The following is a 20,226-nucleotide window of genomic DNA, read 5'->3' as shown; positions in this document are numbered from 1 at the left end:
ACTTTGGGAGGTCATATAACATTGTTACATTCCCCAGGCTCATCACATTAGTAAACTCCCTTTATAATACTTAAGCTAAAGGTCAATAGGGTTAAGCCCACTAGAAAGCCCTAGTACATTTCATACAATGCTGCCTAAATTGGATTAAGAACCTAAGTAACCATTGATTATTAGGAAGGCATTCCCCATGGTATTAAGAGAAGATCTCTAACACCTAACTTGGTCAAACTAGCTTAGTCGGACTGCTTGATTTTTACACCTAAACAAGTGATTATGACAAAACATTGCATTGAATTAAATGTTTGATACTAAGCCAATGCGCTGAATATTATGCTACCAATCACAATCAAAGCAGACAAACATGGATGCAAAAAAGATAAGGGCAATGCTAATGGACAAGAAACACCTGTTTGTGTTGATGGTCGCGCTTGATTTGAAGTGTGAGTCGAGATAAAGATTCCATGGAGGTCCAAATCCTATCAATAGCAACACGCTCCTGTACACACTATGAAACAAAAGGAATACCTCCAGGAGGCACATCAGTGGGAAAAGAGAACTTTGCTAATCTCTCAACTCTAAAACAGAAACACTCCTATCGTACTAATCTTACCTACCCTCCATCACTCAAGTGATGAGGATCAAAGGTGTTTTATGGCATAGGTTTCTGTTTCACTGTACCATATGTGAATGTGTAGGTCTGAGTCAATGTTTTGACTTTTATTGTGCATACTCGTTTGCTAATTGCTCTTGCTCTTTTTTTTTTTTTTGAGTATAAAGCTTTATATGTACATTCCCTAAGATCGGAGATTAAGAGGTCAGGGAAAAAGGTTGAGAGGGAAGCAAGTGAATGATGACAGTCAGCAAACACTCCCCCCTTCCTTGGGTAGATCATACCGTTTGAAATGAGCTTGTCACCCGTTGAAACCAATTGTTCCAGTTGGTAATAGGTGAGGATTTTTGCCAGTAGTTTTCTATTACCCTAGGTGCCTTGTCAAGTTGCAACGGTGGTAAGGTACTCTCCCAGGATCGAACTTGAAGTGGTTCATCAGGTGATTCTTGAACACTGGGAGGTGTGGATTCTTTTGTAGCTTCATGGAGGTCCACTACTATAGATGGAGGCTGTGTAGAAGCTTTTACCTCTATGGATGTATTACATGATGAGCTAGAATCTTCATGGGACTCCCCCCTTCCTGAGCTAGGTGGAACAAATCGTTCTTTCTTTGGTACCCAAACTAGCTCGGGAGCGGGTGTGTAGCATTCTGTGATCTTTTTCTTTCCACGCTCATTGATTCGTTTTGGAGCTACGGGATTGGGCTCACTTGGGTCAGGTGATAGGTAAGAGCACAATCTACGTTTCGGCACCCAGATTTTATCATTTCCTTGATAGTAGCCTTGGGCTTCCAATAGTCGTTTAGGAATCCAACGCAGCGTTTCTTTACATTTCTTGGAGTGAGTGGTACGGTTCTTACTAGGTTTCCGTTTTTTTGCACTAGCTATGGTCACTAAAGAAGCTTTAGGGACCCACTTGTATGTTTTCTCTGTTATATTAGGATGGTTCTTGTGTGTCTCAAGCTTTCGTTCAACTACATTAGTTGAAGCTATAGAGAGTTGGGCTATGGGGATGTATGGTTCAACCTCCTGGACATGCAATGTCTTGGGTTTTATTTCCTTGGGCAATATCTCAGGGACTATGGCTTGAGTGGTAGGGCTAAGAGTTGGTTTTTGCGTTGTAACACCCCCAGTCCCCCAATCAATAGTGCATTTGGTGGCTATCATCCACGTGCGGCCTAGGTTTATATTACCCTCCATAGTTCCAGTAGGCATGACCAAAAAGTCTTGAGCTACCACCCCATTGTCATAACTGACAGAAGTGTGCCAGATTCCAAAAACCGCAGTTTTTTTCTTGTTGACACCCTTGACTTGGATAATTTTCTCAGATAGAGGTGGCTTCCCTAACTGACACCACACCCCATAGGATAGCAGATTGTATTTAGCACCCGTGTCCAATAAGGCGTTATATAGCACTTTTCCATAGGCACTATTTAACTCAATGGGGTATCGTAGAGGTGTGTCAGAGTCAAAAATGTGCGCTCCTTGCTGCACTGTCGAAGCAAGGGACTTGCCAATACACCGTATGCGAGCCACAAACGGCTCCAAGCACACAACAAGCCTAAACTAGCAAGCTCAAGAAAACAAAGGGTGTGTCACTCACCGCTCTACGCTCGCCTTCGTGGTGGATTCCTCGCCGCGATGAAGAAGAAGCTGCAGTCGTGCCGCGCTCAACCGCTTCGCCGCCGTCGTGCCTTCGTAATGCTCGATCGCACACACACTCTCCCTCTCTCTCTCTCTCTCACACACACACACACAAGGAGGTGAAGAAGAAGAAGATGGAGATGGAGCAAGAGCACTCTTCAATTGCACAAATGAGAGAATGAGTAAAAATTAGGTTTAGTTGGCTTTTATAGGAGCTCACCCCATTCACACTTGGGCGCCCATGCTTAACCAACTAATCCCTTGAATGTCCAAGTTAAAGTGCGCCTCTCATCGACGATCACTCTACCTTTCCCTATTGGTCCGACAAGCCCGGTACCTGACTCTACCAAATACATAATACGCATCCATCGTAGGTGATGGGGTGTCTGTGTGCCGTGAGGGGCTAGAGGCACATACGGTCGAGGCCCCATATTAGGTACTATGACACTAGGTAGTGGCACTGCGCTAACCGTAGATGTCATCGGTACATTCTCTGTTAGGCTTATCCCTGGAGTGAGCACTGTGTTTTCCTTAATAGAGGGTTGAGCCAAGTTAGGGAAGCTAAAGTTTTCGCTCGGAGGCTCAGATTGCATAGAGACCCCAGGTGAAATGACGTAAGATGGGTCCATGGGGCTCATTAGAGGAGTCTCCATTTGAGATAGAGTAGGCTGTTGAGCCTTGCTCGTATCCAGAAATCTCATGGGGCCAGTTGAGAGTATATTTACCCCTCGGTTTTGCCTTTCTGATTGAATAATGCCATGGATAACATTACAGATCATCTTCTGTTGATCTTCGATGCTCGTGGCACTAGAGGTGGATTGTACAATCTCTATCCATCCTACATGGTAGGCGTGGCCAGAGTGTAGATCCGTCAACACCTCAGTGTGGAGGTCGTATGTCCAATGATCATTAATGAACAATCCTTCTAGAGTCGACGTGTTAACGGTTTCTTGTGAGGTAGAAGCAATGTTGCTCCCCGTGGTTTTACTTGTCACCAACGGTACTCTAGAGGGAACTTCTGAAGGAGGCAGCTCAACAGGGCCTTCTTGGTAAGAAGTTGGTAGGATATCCACATGGACACTCTTTGGGGGTGTGGGTTCCACGTGCGATGTGAAAGGAGATTCCACTTCCCCACCCCCTTCGCGTGCTTCATCTGCATCAGGTTCCGAGCGAGTAGCTCTACCTAATGTTTCCATGAAACGGCTAAACATACTAGTACTAGGCTGTGGAGCTTCGGGAGGTTCATGGCCTTCTCTCTCAGTGTTTTGGGTAGGGTATGCTTCCATGATTTTTGAGTCGGAAGAGGAATCACTAGCGGCTATCTTAGGGTCTTGGGTGGTGCTACCTTGTGTCCCCGCTGAGGGTCTAGAGCTTATCGTGGATGGGTAATGGGTGTCCGTATGAACAGAGGCACTCTCAATATGCTCGTGTTCTAGCACCCGCCCAGAGCGTAAGTGCATGTGCTTTTGATACCCTAAGGTGTCAAAAAGCTGCTCTAGGAGGCCTTGTGACTAGTTTTTAGCGTGTTTTTTGTTTGTTTTTTTGCTAGATTTTTTAGAGCGTGTCGTGGAATGGGCCGTGTGATAGCTCAAAACGAGCGTATCGGTCAGAGGGTCGTGCCGTGCTTTACAGCCCTCCGTTTGGTCACTCTATGCCCTCGAAATCCCTAAAACTGTCAATTTCCAGTAGGGAACTAGGCCCAAACTAGAAAGTCTAAGGGTGCAAGTGGGAAGAGAAAGGAGGAGAGTGGAGGACTTGTCCCACATGCTCTCATTCTCTCTTGAGGGAGTAGGGTATATATATAAGAGTGAGTCTAGTATATATCATAAGACTGAGGACTGAGGCCTGGGCCTGGGCTTGGGCTTCCCGATCCCGATCTATCTTTTATACAAACCGCAGAAAAAACGCAGAAATTGCAGCAAATTGACAGAAATGCAGAAAATTGCAGAAATTGAAAACGCCGAACTTGAAAATGCAGAAATTGCGGAAATTGAAAAATGCAGACAATAGCAGAAATTGGAACTTGACAGCAATTGCAGAAAACGCAAAAAACAGAAATCTCCACACACTCCTTCCCTGCCTTTCCTATGATACAAATTGCACCACAAGGAAGCGTAAAGTGCTAACCGAGCTTAGTGTAGGGCATGTCCCCGGCAGCGGCGCCAAAAATGTGCGCTCCTTGCCGCACTGTCGAAGCAAGGGACTTGCCAATACACCGTATGCGAGCCACAAGCGGCTCCAAGCACACAACAAGCCTAAACTAGCAAGCTCAAGAAAACCAAGGGTGTGTCACTCACCGCTCTACGCTCGCCTTCGTGGTGGATTCCTCGCCGCGATGAAGAAGAAGCTGCAGTCGTGCCGCGCTCAACCGCTTCGCCGCCGTCGTGCCTTCGTAATGCTCGATCGCACACACACTCTCCCTCTCTCTCTCACACACACACACACACAAGGAGGTGAAGAAGAAGAAGAAGATGGAGATGGAGCAAGAGCACTCTTCAATTGCACAAATGAGAGAATGAGTAAAAATTAGGTTTAGTTGGCTTTTATAGGAGCTCACCCCATTCACACTTGGGCGCCCATGCTTAACCAACTAATCCCTTGAATGTCCAAGTTAAAGTGCGCCTCTCATCGGCGATCACTCTACCTTTCCCTATTGGTCCGACAAGCCCGGTACCTGACTCTACCAAATACATAATACGCGTCCATCGTAGGTGATGGGTGTCCGTGTGCCGTGAGGGTTAACACTAGATCACTTGTAAATTCAACTACTTTTGATAAGTCAATGAAAAGCACATTTTTTTCATATATGATTAAAAAAAAGAGAGTCTCTAAATGACGCTAATGTTTTATCAAATGAAGATGGTAGGAATCAAGAGGAGTTAGACTTGTCTAGTTTCCTAAATGGATTCCAAGATGTGTTTATCGATAATATCCATATGGACTTACCTCCAAAACAGGGGATGATGACCATCGAATTGAGCTCCTACTAGGAAGCTCACCGCTTAACAAGCCTCCTTATTGAATTTCCCAAGCTCAACAAGAGGAGATCATGAGGCAAGTACAAGAATTGGTAGAAAAAGGGATGGTGATGCCTAGCTCCTCTCCCTTTTGTTCTCCATTCCTTTTAGTGCAAAATAAAGATGCTAAACCATATCACTATCAAAAAACAGATTTCATGACAAGGGTAGAAGGTCAATTTGATAAGCTACAAGGTTTGACTTACTTCAGTAGGATTGACCTTAAAAGTGGCTATTATCAAATAAGGATAGTGAATGAAGATATCATAAAGACCGCGTTTTGTACAATGTTTGGTCTTTATGAATATCTAGTCATACCTTTTGGCTTGACTAATGCACCGACGACATTCAATCGTTTGATGGAGAAAATATTTATACCTTATTGCAAGTTCACTGGATTGTTCTTTGATGATATCATCATCTAATCCAAGTCCTTGGAGGAGCACAAGCAACATCTCCAGGTAATTTTTCAAGCTTTGAGAGAGAACTAGCTTTTTATCAATCAAAAGAAGAGGGAATTTTTCCTTCAAGAGATTCAATACTTAGGTCATTTTATCTCTCAATATGGTATCTGTATGGATCCATCAAAGTTGGAGGTAATAAAAGCATGGCCTAATCCAAGGAATCTACATGAGCTAAGAAGCTTTATTGGTATGTGTGCATACTATAGATGCTTCATAGAAAAATTATCTCAAATAGTAGGACCATTACATGACTTAACAAAGAAGAACTTTACTATGCATGGAATGCTAAGGAGAATAATTCTTTTGAAAAGCTCAACAAGAATCTTACCTCCCAACCAATGTTAGGTAAAGGCAGTGTGACTCAGCGTTCTTTGCCCGTAACTGCCGTCCAGTGTCTGGGCACCCACATTTATCTCCTTATTCTTTATACATACAAAGAATAAGGAGCTCTCACTCATTCTCACATTGTGCTCATACAGTGAGATATGGGAGCTCCACCCACATCCTATGTACTCTGTGTGTGTGTGTGTGTGTGTGTGTCCTTCTCTCTCTCTCCACACAAGCACCACATTCGCACACTCACAATTGGTATCAAAGATTTGGCGACATGTGCGATGGCTTCCCGACGAGACGGAAGCAATGGAGCTTGGCTATGGCGGCTTGAGCTCACCGGAGGTGGATATGGCTCCATGGTGTCAAATCTCAGCTTAGTCATGTATATTCAGATTTTGTAGAGCTTTTGTAGCAAGCCATTGTTGTATTTTGCAGACAAAGAGCAGAAACAAGAAGTATTGTAGCTCGTTTTTGCTGTTTTTGGCTCTCAAAACAATGTTTTTTTTGCATATCTCCATCACAAGGAGTTGGGTGGATATGATCCAGGAGTCTAGGTTGGGGTTTTAGGACATTCCAAACATGATAATGATGTGATTTTTTTGAAATTATTCTCTAAATTATAGAAGGTGAAAAAGAAGCAAGTTTATGCTACGTTTTTGGGTCAAAAACGAAGGTTTTTTGGCATATCTCTCAGACCCGGACTCGGATATATGTGATCCAGGACTCTACATTGAGGGTTTTGGCACGTCTTGAACACTGTAATCATATCAAAATTTTGAAATTTTGAGTGCTAAATTTTTTACAGCAGCCTATGAACAATCTCGACTATTGAGGTTTTGCAATTTGATTTCTATAGTGTAGAGAGTGATGTGGTTTGCATCTTTGGCTATGTATGGCACACTGTGCTGCTATTTGAGAGAGAATTCACCTTGTTTTTGCGTATGCAAGTGATATTTTGGGATGTGACTTTTTGATCGTCACACATCCGGATGCGGTTTCATGAGCATTGTTTGACTGTGCAGGGCATTTCAGAGAGCTTTTTTAGCACGGTTTTGTGTAGTTTCATGCTATGTATGCATTATGCGGATAGAGTATGAGCTATCCATAGCTTGCACGTAGAAGGTTTACAAGTTTGTAGTGTTTTTTTGATAGGTACACGTCCATAGAGCTACTCGGTTTGGAGTGAACCAGTTTGCCAGGCTTTTGGCATTGCATGTAGACCATTTGTGGATTTTGCTATTGAGAGAGTTTCTATTGTCATGCGTATTTTGGTGTGATTTTTTGATTTTTTTCTCAGTTTCCAAGGGAAACTCTGTTGAAATTTTCCGAAGATTTCTTGCCATGGTTTATGCGTATTTGCAGTTTACTCTTTGATGGTTTAGTGGTCGAATTAACTCCCACTCTGGCAGTTATATGCAATTTGTTGGCTTGCGGTTTGTGTTGAGTTTTGACTCATTTTTGCAAAGAATTTTTTTTTCCCCCCATCTTCTTACCATAAAAGTTTGCAGTGTTATGCATCTTGTACAGTAGTCGATATATTCCCACTTTGACAATGATCAAGTGTTTACTCTCACTTTTGACAAGTTTTGTCAGTTTGGATGGGGTTTGGTACTCTTGTACCCACTCTTGCAAGAGTGAGGATTTGTGTATGCTTGTGTGGCTACAATACAGGCTGGTCAGAGGTTTCACAGGTTTTTTGTAGATATTTGCAGACAATTTCTCTTGTGGGACGCGTTTTGAGCTAGTTTGCTCTCTACTTATGCTTGGTCGAGCAGTTTGTCCTACTTTATTCTTGCAGAGTTTGCAGATTGTGGATTTGTTTATGCATATGTGAGAATCAATTTTGATGCGATTGATCATGCTTTTGAGAATTTTCTAGTGTTCGAGTTACCTCCCACTTTGTTTGCCATAATTTTGACATGGATATAGAGACATTTAGGTTAGAGGAGGTTCTCACTCACGATCACCGATTGACATGTTGGCATTGCGGCCACAATGGGCATATTAGGCGCGTCATTGCTTCAGGTGTATGAGGCAGCCAAAAAGGCAGATGCATGGTGTTACTATGAGGAGAGATGCTAGAGATTATGCATGTGACAGACATGTCACTTTTGAGTCTATCTTGCCTTCAGACTACTTTGTGTCTTGGGATAGCACATTGTCTACACTTTTTCTAGTAGACACCACGTCATGATTTGTTTTTCTCTTTCTCTAGTGGGACACTTTTTTTTGTGTAGTTTGTTGATGGTTCAACATATGACATAGAGGGTGATGACGATGTATGCATGTCTTTACCTAGCGGTGCATTGATTATGTACGAGATCTACGTTATGTACCAAGACTCAACTAGAGTCTCATTTGAGTGCATCACTTGTAGAGTAGTGGAGATTGTGTACTGCTTGGAGAGTGGTCATTGCAGATGCTTAGGGGATCACTGTTGCTAGGAGTGGTTTGGTATACCCTTTGCATATTTTTGACACACAAGACGGTGTAGTCTCTATGTATTTGCAGCCATGTTTGGAGTGAGCGACGAAGCATGTCTCTTTTGTAGATGTGTTGCATGGAGAGCAGGTTGTGTATTTGTCTTGTGGTGACATTCACACAGACAATGGTATCTCTGGGGATGCACAGCTTTGCCAGTCATCAGTTGAGGTGACATCAGTTGAGCCAGAGATCGATGCATTGTTCTATTATGCGTATGATATGTTTGAAGGTGATAGTGTCCTTCACACAGATGTATGTGATTGCAATGGTACTAAATTTTTGGTTTTCCATTCTCAGTAGATATGCCTTTTCCAGACGATGCTGACATGGTGATGCATAGTCAGATGAGGATGCATATGGCACTGAGACTGACAGAGATAGGTTGACACACATAGTGCACGATTCATTGGTTTTTGAGTCTCTCATGTCTGACCTTTTGGTCTTGAGACCTAATCTTGCTTATGTTGTTGATGCATTTGTAGTGGGAGTTGGCAGTCGTGCAATGACTGACACTGGCATTGTGCATTGTGGATCTATGCAGGTCGTCACTCGATACCTACATCAAGAGTCTCATCATAGCTCTAGCCCTAGTGGTATGCATGTTTCATCTACACTAGAGTGGTTACAGAGTGAGCCAGTGGGTATAGGTTGAGATTCGTCTTCTCTCACCTCTTGTATGTACTAGTTGTAAGCAGTCTTCTCACCACTTATCGGCACACAGCCTTTAGTGGGAGAATGTAAGGTAAAGGTTGTGTGCCTCACCATGCTTTGCCCGTGACCACCGTCCAGTGTTCAGGCACCCACATTTGTCTCCTTATTCTTTATACATACAAAGAATAAGGAGCTCTCACTCATTCTCACATACAGTGAGATTTGGGAGCTCCACCCACATCCTGTGTTCTCTCTCTCTCTCTCTCTGTGTGTGTGTGTGTGTCTCTCTATGCACACGCATTGCATTCGGGCAGTCACAACCAGTCCTTATGCTTCCGGATCCCTCAAAGCTATTTGAGGTCCAATGTGATGCTTGTGGTGATTGCCTTGGAGCAGTCTTGCTTCAAGAAGGGCATGCCATAGCATATGAGAGACGATGGCTCAATGCCGATAAGCGGATCTTGGGCACAAAAAAAAAAGATCTTTTAGATGTTCTTTGCCTTAGACACATGGAAGCACTATCTATTGATGACTCCATTATTTTGCGAACAGACCACCAAAGTCTCAAGTACTTCACGACGCAAACCAAGCTTTCCAACAAACAAATGAGGTGGGGAGATTTTCTTTTGCAATTCTATTTTCATATTGCTCACATTGTTGGTAAGCATAATCAAGTGGCCAATGCACTTTCAGAACGACCAAGAGTTAATGCGGTGTTTATAGAAACTCACAATGATCTATCTTCTATGATAGATGAGTATCCTACTGACCCCAAATTTAGAGACATTATGTCAGTCCTTGCATTGGGGAAGAAAGAGGACCCATTCACCTTGGAGGATAATTATCTTGTCCATGGCAATAGGCTATGTGTTACCCATTCCCTTCGTGAGAAAGTCATGTATGAATCCCATGCTCCTCCCTGTGCGAGACATAGAGGCATTCAACCTAGACTTCAAGGAGTAGAGACGTACTTCTATTGGCCTACCATGAAATTAGACACACAAGAGTATGTTTCAAAATGTGTGGTACGCAAAAAGACCAAGTATGATAGAGGGAAGCAACATGGATTACTCCAACCATATTTAATCCCTAATTCACCTTGGGAGAGTATATCCATGGATTTTATCCTTGGATTACCCAAGTCTATCCATGGGAATACCGGAATATGGACAATAGTCGACAAGTTTAGCAATAAAGCACACTTTATTCCTGTCAAAAAGACTATTAAGGCACACCAAATGGAAACCCTCTTCATATCTCAGATTTTCAAATACCATGAATCGCCAATATCCATCGTGTCAGATAGAGATCCTAGAATGACCAGTAATCTGTAGAAAGGTCTCTTTGAAACTCCAGGTACAAAATTGAATTTCTCTTTGGCCTGTCACCCACAAACGGATGGTCAAAGTGAGATATCCAATCTTACAATTCTCGATCTCTTAAAGACTTATGTTTTAGAATTAGATCAATGCTCACAATGAGAAAAGTACTTACCCCTTGTAGAGTATGCGTACAATAATATCTTCCATACTACTACGAGAAAGGCACATTTTGAGATCATAGAGGGAAGACCTAAAAATCCCTTGCTACTTAAAGTACATGGGAAGATCTTCGCTGCCGATGAGTATAGTCATGACCTACAAGAATCTTTCCAAAAGATTAAGGAGGCTATATCCATCTCTTAACAAAGGAAAAAATCTGTTATTGATAAGAACAGATGGGCCTTAACGTTCAGAGAAAATGATTGGGTCTTATTTAAGCTTTCCAAGGCTCAATTGAGAAAAACGACGGGCAAAAATCCTACAGGCCATCAAAAGTATTGTGCTAAACTACCAAAAAGATACTATGGTCATTTTCAAATCTTGAAGCCAATCAATGAGATGACTTATCAACTCAATTTGCACAACCATTGGCTCATACAAAATTATTTTCATGTGAGCCTACTTAAGCCATACAAAGGAGAGCCACCAAGAGAACCAATTATTGAAGACCCCCCTAGAAATCAAACACCAAGAAGAAGTGCTACACCCCAAAGCTATCCTTTGGCATAAAGACACGGTACTATGACATGGTAAGATTATCCAAAGATATCTTAATAAGTTAAAAAATTATCCTTTTGAAGATGCTAGATGGATGCAAGGACTACAACTTAAGGATAGTATGAACCTTGTCAATGCTTACAATGCTACATTAGAGTAAGAAAATTCACATGTTTCTTTTAGATGATCAATGTTTTTATCTTATAAGACTAATTATGATTTTATTGTGCACAAATTTAATTAGTATGCATGCTTAGAATCATGTTAGTGTTGACGACGTCTCTCAAACACCAAGTAGAAATTGTCACTTTACTTTGGAACTATAATATGGACTAAAGAGCAGACTTTCTTGGGGCAACTACATCTCCTAAGCACCAAATGGATTAGTCATCCATGTTGGAATGATTTTGTAGGGTAAAAAGAGATCCTCTACCTGCTAAGAAACATCAACTAATGACTAAGGCTTTATCTCTTCTACCTCTGACGACTATGATTTCAAGAGAGAGGTAATTTCATAAAATCTAATATCTAACCAAACCAAATGATTTTCTCATATTAAACCGATCATTTAATGTGGGAGAATAAATGGGAACAAGGGTTAGAATATAGACATATGCGTATGGATCTATCTGAACACGGGCCCAAGGTAAAAGGGGTCCAAATGAGAGATGGTATGTCAAAAAGCATGGCTAGATAATGGAGCTTAAATATCTTAGGGTTAGCTTCATTAAATACCTACAAAGGCTAGTGCTAAAATTCCTTTGACCTTAGGCAGTCTAGGGTTGTGCTTGAGGTGGGAGCCCGGCCCAAGTTTGAGGTGCTTGTTGTGCTTGCTGACTAAGGTGCTTGAGGTGCTTGTCGTTCTTGATGACTAAGGTGCTTAAGGTGCTTGTCGTGCTTGCTGACTAAGGTGCTTGAGGTGCCTGTCGTGCTTGAGGTGCCTGTCGTGCTTGAGGTTCTAGGGATGAGCTTGAGGTGGGAACCTTCCCCAAGCTTGAGGGGCTTAAGGTGTTCCAAAAGTCAATAAGGATCCCTACATGAGAGGGGGCGAGCCCTCATTTTAGGAGCATGAGAGAGAACACACACACACACACACACCCTTAAAAAAGTCAAGCCTTGCCTAAAGAAGCAGCAGGGGCACATGTCAAGGTCCTCTCCATATTGACCTCATAAGGTGCCTCAAGCCTATTTGTTGGACTCTCAAGGGATCCAATGATAATTTAGCTAATTTAATTAATTTTTCATGCATTTATCAACCCTCTCTCTCAAAGGGGAAAGGGGGACACTTGTCCAAAGGCTAGCATGGTTGCTTGATATGCACTCTGCATGTGATTGGATAGGCTTGAATGGGTCCAATCAACTTCCAACATGAGCTACATGGGGGGGTTGACTAAGGAAGCTATCGGCTAGCTTGGGTGGTAGACACTTTTCTCCCCCCCCCCCACCCCCACACACACACTCTCATTGTGTGAAGTGTAGAGTCCAAGAGCTCCATCTCCTTCTCCAAGCTTGTTGAGAAGTTGACTCGAAGTTGAGAGCCTACACCAACACTCTTGGCTATGGAATGCAAATCCAAACAAGAGCCATGCTCTAATGCTTAAGCTTTCCATCTTCTTCATCTGTATTATGCTATTATGCTATGATATGCAAGAAGAGTGATGATAAGTAAGGAACTATCTCTTTCTTGTATGTTACTTCTTCTTCCTCTTCCCTACCCTCATTCCCCTCTAGCTCTCTCCAACTTCAAAGGTGTATGAGGCCTTGGGATTGAGGCTGGGGATGGTTAATTTTTTTACAAAGTTTATGTTATGCTTGTGATGCATGAAGCTTTCCATCTTCATTGCATCACCTAGGTCACAAGGAACACAAATATTGTATTGTACCAAGTCTCTCTTGATGAGAGAATCTATGATACAAAAGCCTATTGGATGGGGACCGGCTCCACATAAATCTAGTCCTCAACTATTGTCATGTTCTCTAATTCTCTCTCTTGAAAAAGTATTTTTAATTCCAAGTTAATTAATTATAATGGTTATGTTGCTATGGCTACATAAGTTCACCCTCTATGTTTTCAAAGTAGTCTCATGAAAATGCTCATTTATATTCTCTTAATTCCGTTGTTCTCAAAGTTCATAGGCCATTTTCATTACACCTTCTTATTCCTCAAAGCTTGTCCTCAAGTGTCATAATAACTAATATCTAATTATTCTAAATGATTTTCTCATGTTAAATTGATCATTTAATATGGGGAAGTGCCAGTGGAGAAAAAGCTAGAATATTGGTTAAGCTGGCAGACCGGCCACAATAGGGATCCAAAGGAGTGAAATTAGGGATCCAAAGGGCGGGGCATTTGCAAAAGAAAAATGTGCAACAATGAGCTTTAAAGACCCTAAGGTTCAGCCCATTAAGACTTACAAACAACTAAGGTTCCAAAAATCAAAGGTTGTGTCCAATGGTCAAGCTTAGAAAAATTGGATGCTTTGTGTGTATACAAAAAAGTCTTCATGATTCCTACATAGGAGGGGGAGAGCCGTGTAAGTAGGAGATGAGAGAGAAACACATAGACACGCACTCACAAGCCTCCTTTTCACAAAGGGAATGAGGGACACATATTAGCTCCCTAGCCCAGATGCCCACAAGGTGCACTCAAATCCTATTGGATGGCCATGGAGGTGGACCAATGAGAATTAGGCTATATTGCCCGAAAAGAGGAGAAATGAAGCGGAAACAACATGTTCTATATAGCACACACCGTAGAAGACTGTAATAAACCTGTTATGCAAAAAATGACACTGACAAAAATTTTGCACAAAATGACAAAATAGCTCATGTAGTACTGCGTGTAGTGGAAACGAAGGCCGAAATAAGCCCAAATCAAAATTCTGAGCAGACCAAGCTCTTTGAGCTTACCCAAAAATTTGTCGACGTGCGAACGCTTGCCAAAGCTCATAGAAATTGGAGAAAGTGAGCAGACGTGTACTGGAGCTGTTGGCGACTAAGCCCGAGAGGATGCAACTTTCTTTGATACCAACTGTTGGAATTATGATTGGAGGAAAACACACACATCTTGGAGAAGATGAAGGAAGATCATGGAAAACAATAGAGAGTTTATTACTTAGTGTGCAATTGAAATATAGATAGCCCTAGTATGATGGGCGTATATACAATGCAAGGGGGAAAAACCTCCTAGTGAGAAAAACCCAGCGGTCCTAAGTGTACTCACATACATCACTACCGAATGTATATGGTAACAGTATATATGGCTACAAGCAAGTATAAAAGGTGCTTCTATTTTGAGTTTCTCTTATTATCATTAGCTTTACTATTTTAGGACACTATAAGTGTGCAGTTTGAAGTTAGCTTTGATATTATCCAAGATCATGTTTGGCTACTCAAATTAGAAGCAATGTGTAGATGTAAGGGCACAAAGCTTTAAGCATAGGAATGTAGCTTTGAATCTTGTGTAACCACATGATTGGGCACACTATAACATCCATAAGAGAGTGAAGTTAGAAGTTGAGGTATCCTATTAAGTTAAGCATAGATATTACATAGAAGCCTTTTCTACTTTTACAAAGAATATGTGAGGGCCATGCCAGGGACCACCGGCTGTACCATCTCCAAATGGATACGCCATGATCTCTGACATCCCTCTCGTTTGAGACTGACACCAAGACATGACTCCTCTTACTCTTCAATGCCAACAAAAGGGGTTGATAAAATTCACTTTTCTTACAAAACCCTTAACCTCGAAATATCTTTCCTTATTGCTTTGAAATTTCCAATCAAAGTCATCAGGCTAAATGTGAATGCAACCCTCCAGGGTCAACTAATAGGAGTCCTCTAATTCATCCATGGTTCAAGGTCACTGGCACTTTTTCCCCAGCTATGATCGAGCACAGCTATTAGTATGCTCCCCTAAGATAAGTGTATTTACTAAGTACATAAAACCCTCATTCCCGAGTTTGATCCCCACTTTGTAGATCGGGATCCTTTTCCCTAGATCTTAACTTAATGGAACACATAAAATTGGGTTCAACTTTCCAACCAACAAATTAACCCTCCAAAATCCACCCTCCCACCGAACCGTTTGGTAAATGCACCTTCCCAAGGTAGTACTATGATACTAGAAAAACAATATTCCAATCATGTAGAACCAAGAATACATTTCAAGCATTTGAAGGCAGCATGCCAACTATTGCATATCCTTGCAAGTGTGAATTTATCAGGTGATTCCCACCTTATTTTCCTTTTAGAATATTTTACTTTCTTTTTTCTTTAGTATTAGTAAATTATCTAGTTATCTTTCAAGCAATCACATATACTCCTCCAGGCTTATCCCTATCCTAGTCCCAAGACTAGGGTATCATGTCTCTTCCTCCACGTGTGGAGGCGGTAAAGTTTTAATCCTAGTTCAAATTTAGATTAAGTTCGTTGAGTTATAATCTCTTAGTTCCTAGTTCATTCTATTCTTTAATAAAAAAAGACCTTAATAAATACAACAAGTCTCTTGGGAGTTTAAGGTTTTGTCTTGACGTAAGTTTTTCAAGTTAACCCCGACTTTGACGAATCCCATTTTGGTCCCTTTGCGTCATTTGCCATCCATGGGACATCTCCATGGAAGTAATGGGAGTTTTATATTCAAGCAACACGGTCACAACATCCATGAAGCTATCCCCCCTTTGCATCATTTGCCATCCATGGGACATCTCCATGCAAGTGATGGGAGTTTTATATTCAAGCAACACGGTCACAAAATCCATGAAGCTATCCCCTTACTCCCCCCTTTGAAATTGCAAAACAAATTTGAAAGTAGACAAACTTAAAATGAACAATGCATATGCTTTCTACAATGAGTTTTGCTTTGGTGTAATCTATGCATGGTAAAAACAAAACTTCAGAATGCACCAACTTGCAATCTTGAGACAAATAATCGTGAAAATTCCTTGAGTACTTATGCAAGAGTGAATCTCTTCCATGCATGGTAGTGTAAAAGTGAAAATGCGACATTCCTAAGAGTGGACATGCTAGTGTAGTGAAAAATGCTCATGTAACAGTGTATGAATGATAAAAAAAAAATTATTTAAGAAGGGGTTTAGGCATACCTTTGCTACCATGGAGAGGATTTATTATGTAGCTAGAAGAGGCTTATGGTTTTAGGACTTTCCAATTGATAAGAGGGGAGGGATAACCTTAATTGGAAGGAAATTTTCACTTCCAAGGAAAAACTCCTTTGATTAAGATAGGGCTACCCTTCAAAATTTAACTCTCCTTGAGAGAATTAGTATTAACTTTATTGGTATCACTAAACAAATCTGACACACATAATTCTTTTCTCTTTGAAAGAAGAAAAATCCTATTTCTTAAATTTTTTAAAAAAACTTGTGAACCTTTCGTAAGAACATTCTTTTTTAAAGTAAATTGTAATGCCACTTTAGTTAACTCCAAAATTTTCAATATTTAATTGCAATGATTATGTGGCAATTATCTCGTGCATCTCAAAAATAGAAAAAGATATTTCTTGTGGGGTTTAAGGGTTATCCAACATGCATGCTATTTTTGTATGATCTCCTATCACCTATGATTGAAGAGAGTGCTTTCTACTCTCTTTATACCATATTAGTCTGGTAATCTAGAGAACGGAACTTGAAATATAAGTATGATCTCCAGTCACCTATGGTTAAAGAGAGTGCTTTCTACTCTCTCTATGCCATATTAATCTAGTAGTTTAGAGAACTTGAAATATAAGTATGATCTCCACTCACCTATGGTTAAAGAGAGTGCTTTCTACTCTCTCTATGCCATATTATTTTGGTAATCTAGAGAACAAAACTTGAAATATAAGTATGACCTCCAGACACCTATGGTTAAAGAGAGTTCTTTCTACTCTCTCTATGCCATATTAGTCTTGTAATCTAGAGAACTTGAAACAACAAAACTTGAAATAACATTGGGGTTAGTTGTTAGCAACATGGTTAGTTATGATTAGTAGTGAACCATAATTAGAGACAAACAACAAAATTAAGTAGTTATTTCTTCTTCCCAAGCAAAAGGCTTGCTTATGGAAAAATGAGAGCTTAACATAAACTTATGTAAACATGAAAATAAATCACTTTCAAGCAAGTACAAGAGCATAAAAAGAACAAGAAATCATTACCTTAGTGTGCCGTATGGTCTAGTCTTCTCCTTGCTTTGGATGTAGTGGGCTCTTCACCACTTGGCTTGAAGACCATCAATTTGGCTACTTGGAATGAGAGAATGGTAAAAGGAAAAGGGGATTCAAGCTATGGAAATCTTGAGAATTAGGAGAGAGGAGGGGGACAGTGTAGTGTGAAGAACAAGATCAAGCTTTGACAACTTGATTAGGGTTTTGAAGGGATTCTCTTGGAGAGAGATGTGTGTGTGTGTGTGTGTGTGTGTGTGAAGGAGGTTTGGCTATGGCTTTCTCTAGCTTACTCTCAAGCTTGCACCTTGAGAAAATGAAGGAGAGAAGTTTAAAAAAATGATAAGAGAAGCCCTCTTTTTATGCACATTTTTTAAAAGTGTTTTCACTTATCTTGATAGTTTATCTTCCTTATCTTGGTGACTTATCTTTTCACGATAACTTATTTTACTTATCAAAACTTTCTCAAAAAGTTACTTACTCACCTTATCCTTATCTTCTCTTTTCTTATTTATCTTTATCTTTATCTTTTTTTCTTATCTTATCTTTTCCTTTATGCTAATTTTCTCAAAATGAAAAGCTAATTTCCTATGCATTGATTATGTCCATGTTCCCATGGCATAAGACAAAAGTGTCTCGTGAGTATACTTTAGTGCTTCAATTGAGCCCGAATTTTTTCGAACATTTTTTCTTTCTATTATTTTTCTTTTTTATCTTTTAAGTCGGTGGCTTAGATGTGTTGGCCTTGCATAAAGGCTAGGAGAAGGCCCTTACATAACAACACTGTTGGACGAATACGCCACGACGGACGTCAGCATAGCGAGAACTCACCTAACATATAATGTCAACTGAGGATGGAGCTCGACCCGCAAGCGCATGGAAGTAAGCAAAGGGTGTCAACCTCTACTCGACCAACTAATGACTACTTCCTACAGAGATATCAAATCTACATGCCATCAGTTCTGTGAATGTGAGAGTCTCCTATGATGCTACTGCAAGCCAAAAGCCCATTAGACGTTCTCAAAACATTACGAAACTTGAGGGATATCCTATCAACACCAATAGGCCACTCTCCCTAAAGTCCATGACCAAAAAACCTACCCAATACCCTCCGTGCAGAAAACGCGTCGAATGTTTGGCTGGTTTTTGCAGGTCGTCGTTTTCGAAAACTAAAGTGCCTAATATGTAGCTCTACTCGCTTTGATCGCGTGGATATGCTGAAATGCAAAAACAGACAACAGTTACTCACCGAAACTTTAAAAGTAGCTCGCGGGTGAATCTACCAAAACACAGACGAACGCGCATGATGTAAGCATCAACGCGTAGCTCTCCTCATGGGGAGCACACTGCTGCTCTCCGTTTGCGATTCCGACCACCGTAGCTCTTGTAGCACACACACACACACACACACTCTCACTCTCTCATAGTCTCCCAGCAACACAAAAGATCAGATTATTAGAAGTCCCTTACAAAGATTTAGGTTTTGGCTTATATACTAAGCCTTAGAAAACCTAATGTCCAACCAAAATGACCTTATTTGTCCCTAGGCTTCTATAGAGCTTAATTACAACACTGTGAGCTGGCTTTGCTCATCCAACAAGCATCTCTAGCCAAAATACAATTGTCGACTTAAAATATGAAGTTCCCGTAAACATTACAAAAGTGGCCGTAATGGCTCAAAATAATAATAACAGGATATTTGATGATGTCCATGAGCTTGTATCTTTACCTTACAGCATCCATCTTCGTCTTCATCATTTCATCAGCATCTTTATTTGGAATCTTTAGAGAATCTTTGAGGAATCTTTGTGGAAGCCTTGTTGAAAGGTTGACCTTTCAACACTCTCCCCCTCCGAAGTCTTGTCGTCCCCGACAAGACCCGATGTCTGCAGTGGCCTTGACGAGTGCTTCATGTTTTGGTGTTGGTTGAAGCTTTTGTTGTTGCAGTTGCTTCTACTAGATGCTTTGTATGTTGTAGAGTTACCTTTTTCTTGTACATGTAGTGTAGTTGAAGCCATAGCTCTTCCCCTCCGATTGGTTGTTGTAGAGTGAATAGGTTGAGTGAGGTTTGTTGTTGCAGCAAGTCATTATCTTGGCAGCTCTGTATTGTTTGTTCTTTGGGTGTCATCCTGCACGTGTACTTGTAAACTTGAAGCCTTTTTGAATTTTTTCTGGGCCGTTCCCCTTTGATCTTCTAGTTGATGAGCATGTAGTTGTTTGGGGATGTCGTTGGTCTGCTTTTCTGTGTTTTTATAAGAAAAATAAAATAGTAAAAATAAAATGTGGCGTATATTACAAAATGAAGGTCTTGGATACCTGGATAGGACTAAAGGGAAAAACCCAGTGGGAAAAAATGCCTTTAATCACAATTAAATGTGAGGCTATATGTACTTATGTTTTGATGTAACCGAGTTTTGTTGAGTTAAAGTACTTATGGCCGTATGGATACTATTTTTGATTGGATATACAGTGGATAAGTGTTAGTAGCTTGAAGTCAGAGTCATTGTTGTTGAGAAAATGCTCATGAAACCTGTTACCGCTTCGTTGTCGTCATTTTGTTGTGTAAGTGCATGGGTGGAACACAAATCGTGTCAAATGCAAACGTCCAATGATGGGACATTATATATGCTTGCACAGATAGATGCATGGGAAAAAATATGCGTGCGAGAAGATTTTGAATGGGTGCTTCCAAGAGTGAACGTAGTTAGAGAAGAAAAATATATTTGACTTCAAGAGCTGCCGTTACTCACAACAAGGGTTTTTGTCGACGATGTTTTGTCCACTCTCCTCACTGTGTTCATGTGCGTGAGTGTTTTCTGGAC

The sequence above is a fragment of the Adiantum capillus-veneris genome, chromosome 20 (assembly GCF_014529385.1).
Source record: "Adiantum capillus-veneris isolate H3 chromosome 20, ASM1452938v2, whole genome shotgun sequence".
Classification (NCBI taxonomy): Eukaryota; Viridiplantae; Streptophyta; class Polypodiopsida; order Polypodiales; family Pteridaceae; genus Adiantum; species Adiantum capillus-veneris.
Note: the sequence above shows the minus strand (reverse complement) of the source record.